At 36.4% G+C, this 4,428-nt stretch overlaps 1 pseudogene; it reads left to right on the top strand.

The window, feature by feature from the left end:
* Positions 1 to 2,118: 2,118 nt before the first annotated feature.
* Positions 2,119 to 3,751, top strand: LOC112499848 (annotated as a pseudogene).
* The last annotated feature ends 677 nt before the right edge of the window (positions 3,752 to 4,428 follow it).

The following is a 4,428-nucleotide window of genomic DNA, read 5'->3' as shown; positions in this document are numbered from 1 at the left end:
GCTTGCTCGTCATGCTTTTCCCCCATAAAATAACAAAAACAGTAAAAGTGGGGCCGTGAACTCACAGGTTTGGCGAATGTCAAATGTTTCCTTAAGAGACCTGCTTAACACTTGCTCGGACTCCCTGATAGAGCAATCAATACTTAATAAGAAGAACTTCTAAACTACCATGACTTTAGCTGGGTAAAGCTGTTCAATGGAATATCGCCAGACACTAATACCAATACAGCTGATACATCAAATATTTGGCTTAAAGGGAAAATTCCAACATCTAAATAATGGCATCATTAAATCCCATTTCAAAACAAATGATGGCAGCCGCCAACTGTTGGAATCAAGAGATTTTGAGTGGGTTTAACACCCTTTCCAAGAACAATTTACAGCCTTGAGTCATCCGCCTCCCCAAATCGGTTGCATGCCCAAGAATGGCAGCAAAATGAGGCGGTTTCGACTCAACAATGTCAAAAATAGAGACCGTTAACACCAAAATCCTTATCTCTAAATAATTTTCAGAACATAAAATTGAACAAATGAGGAATTTGAGTTAGCAAGCTACAAGATGAGAGAAAAGATTTAGAGACGCATGCAGACCCAAATCACCCGAATGTGATATCGGCCTTATATGCGAGAACTCTCTTCTTCTCTTTGGCATTAAAAGATTCCTTAGGTCACAGATTACCATCTGATGAAGACACATGCAAGTCTTCGATGGATAATCTCACCATCTTTAATTCCCGAAACTTGTGTTGAGCAGGAAGAGAAATTAGGAATTTAAGCACTAAAAGAGGAATAGATGGCTTCTAGAACTTACCTTTTTGAAGACGAGGCAGATATGAGCGACCCGAACACGGCAGAATTCCTAAACCTGCAGGGAAAAGAGTTCAGCTTGAAGGTGATGAACTTTAGAGAGGGAGAATCGAGAAAAAGGCTGGGGCTTTTTGAATGAAGGAGAGTTTTCAAAAGAGAAGGGGCATATTTATATGGGGCTTCTAAAGGAGTAGTGGGCTGGCCTCTAAAGGTCCAAGCCCAAGGGGCTCTTACTTCTCTAAGCTAAGCCCCAAAAATATAAAATAACCAAAACRTCCAAGTCTGGAAAAAGACCAACTGCCGTGCCAAATCGATCGATCATGGGAAACCAGCGTCTCAATAAAAAGGAAACAAAGCTTCTGTGAAGAGACACCAGAGCCTCTGTGGAGAGACCACAAAGTCTCTGTGAAGAGACGATAGAGCTTCTGTGAGAGACGCCAGAGCCTCTGTGAAGAGACAACAGAGCCTCTGTAGCTATCATCAGAGCCTCTGTAGCTGTCACCAGAGCCTCTGTGGCTATTACCAGAGCCTCTATGGCTATTATCAGAGCCTCTGGTTGTTCAATCCTCTGGTTGATCAGGTGACCTCTTTAGAATCATACTCTGGATAAGGTTAATCCTAAAAGACTTAGTTTTTCAAATGAAGGTTCCGAAATATGGTTCTAACCTGAAAATCCAAAAGTGCAGAGTTGTTACAATTACCATTTAGATATCAGTTTGAGTTTACAATGAGTTCATATGAAGGGTTGAGTGCTTTTGTCCATAAAATTTTAAGGGAAATTCATCGTAGCAATCCATTATGATGGTCGATTATGATAAAATTGGAAATTCATCGTGGCAATCCATTGTGATGGTCGATTATGATAAAATTTTAAGAACTTACCTGGTTTAAACCACTAACCAMCAATCCATTATGATGGTCGATACACAATAAGGTAAGTAAGGGTGATGTATCTTGCCAATAAGTGCTTACCTGGTTTGCATTTGATAAACGGTGTAGTGGTATTGTTACCTTTTTCTTTTGTTCTCATCATTCACTTGTAAACCAAATGATCTTAAATATTGCTTATGCRTAGCTTTGAACTGTTTGCATTGCATTCAAAAKGYCTGTTTTCTAGAATGAAATTTAATGTTTTCCTCTTTATTGCCAGATTTTGAAAATTTGTGAATATAATGTACATGGTGAAATTGTCTCTTCAACTTACTAATAAATTGATTTTGATGTATTTTGGTGATGTTAGACATCACTGTTAATACTTTAGTATTTATGTGCCTTTTTATTTGATGGAATATAGCAGCTTTTGAGACAATCATGGAGATATTGAACATATATGCCATCATTACACCATATATGCTGAGAATGGATGAACTAGAGGATGCTAAGGAAGCTTTAAAAGATTTACCATCAAGGTTATGTGCAACATTTGAGAATCTACAAGTTGGGAGGTGCAAGACACATGGTATGGTAGTTGTATATTTTTGTTTATTTGCTTGTTGTGWCCCATTTTCTACATCCTTCCTTTGTGCTCATGGTACACTTTTCATATGTAGGTGGTTATAATTTACTAAATGCATGTTGTGAATTCAAATAATTAGAGATTAAATCATATATTGTGTATTGCGATTCGGCTGTTATTAACTTCGAAGTTTCCTTAGGTGTGGTTTTTGTTGTACTGTAGTGTTTAATTTGTTGGATAAATTTTTCTTCACAAGACCAATGGTTGAATTTTTGGCCTATTGTATAAAGCATGATGAATATGCAAGCTTTTGTAGTCTACCTGATTACTAACAAATTTTGTTTCTTTACATTTTCAACCTTTTATAGTTTGTAATGGGTGCTAAATATCCCACCTAGAGGTGGGTGCTATAGTTTAGTTCACATTTTCAACCTTTTATAGCAAACTAGAAATATCCCACATAGAGGTGGGGTGGATGTAAGTAGACCTTCTAACTCTACTGCTATAGAGGATATGGGATTAAAATTGCTTCCTCCTAACACTAGGGCATACAAACAGATTTCTCTTAATAGAATTTGCAAATAAGATGCATAAAGTTATAGTTTTAGAGGCTAGAGTACGACAAGTAAGTGCTCTTAATCTAATGGGATTCCATGTATTTTGACATATACAATAAGAGCTCACATGTACGTCTAGTTTACGTTGAAATCTAAACTCGATGAGAGTAAGTTAGGGTCTGTTTGGTTTCGCTAATTTGGCCAATGTCTATAGTCTATGAAGCAGCAACAATTCAAACATGCTTATCATACATATGCAGTCTAAAATTTTCTACAATTTGTTTTGCTGTAGAAACAGTCGCAAACTACTGCTGGTTTGTATCAAAACAGTCCCAAACTACTGCTTGTTTGTATCAAAACAGTCCCAAACTACTGCTTGTTTTGCTTATTTTTTTGTGTTTTTCTAAGTAACATGTCCACCGTGAGTGCATTTATGGCGGGCATGTTGCTTCCTACATGAGGGTGAGTCTGTTGTTTAACAAGAGATGTAGTGCATCTTTGAAAATAGAACATATCATTTGAAAATAGTTGGTTTATATGCAGAYTTTGATGGAAGATRAGCCGRAAAAGTATCAGTCTCACTTCTCTCAATACATTAAAGCTGGAGTTGACCCGGAAAACATTGAAGAGCTGTACAAGAAGGTGCATTCAGCCATTCGTGCTGATCCAACCCCAAACAAAGTTGGAGAAACAACCTCCAAATGAACACAAGAGGTAACCTCATTTTTTAAAATCTATTCTTTTGATGGTAAAAAGATAATTTTGCAGAAGATTACGTTTATAAAAACAGAGAGATGATTATGTGTGTTGATGTTGTTTTTGTGGGTTTAGGTTCAACCTGAAGAAGATAACATATGATGAGAGGAAGGAGAAGCTTATTGAGAGGTTGAATGCTCCGAGTGCGGCAGCTGGTGGCGCATATGATGAATGAAAACATGTTTGATTCTGAATTATTCGAAAAGAAAGTTGAAAACATTTCAATTTTGCATGCCTTGATGAATTTTTTAAATAAGGGTGGAAATATTTGGAGACATAGTGGATTACCATCAATATAATGTAGAAATTCCCTTTATAATTTTACATTTTCATTTATGGGGATGATGCTTTCTTTTTTTGGTTTCAAGAAATTATCATCTACTAAGTTTGCAGTTTAGATTTAATATAAAATTTTATGTTTGATGCATCTTTTATTTGTGGTTGTAATGTGAGATTATATATCTAAAGCAACATATATTTTAAGCCAAAAATCTTTTACTAGTTTTTCATAAAATAGGTATGATGGTAATCTACGTGTAAGAAAAATTACACCTGTTGAACCCATAGGATCAATTAGGTAAAATATTTTATAAGTTTGTTTGGTGATAGCGTAAAGGAAGGACTACAGACTGTTACCCATGCTCAAATTCTGGTACGAAACTCATGTCGTTGCTCTATACTCTTTGGATTTTAGGGACCGTTTATCAAATGCTTACTCGAGTAAGCGCTTATCAAGTCATAATACCTCATTGGATGAATATGACAAAGATTAAGAATCATACCTGGTAAGAGCAAAGGCAATGACCGAAAGTCTTATCTGGTAAGTGATAGCGACAGCTCTTACCACGGTTA

This window comes from Cynara cardunculus (assembly GCF_001531365.2).
Source record: "Cynara cardunculus var. scolymus isolate 2C chromosome LG 17, CcrdV1, whole genome shotgun sequence".
Lineage (NCBI taxonomy): Eukaryota > Viridiplantae > Streptophyta > Magnoliopsida > Asterales > Asteraceae > Cynara > Cynara cardunculus.
Note: the sequence above shows the minus strand (reverse complement) of the source record. Positions and strands in the feature narration are given on the sequence as shown.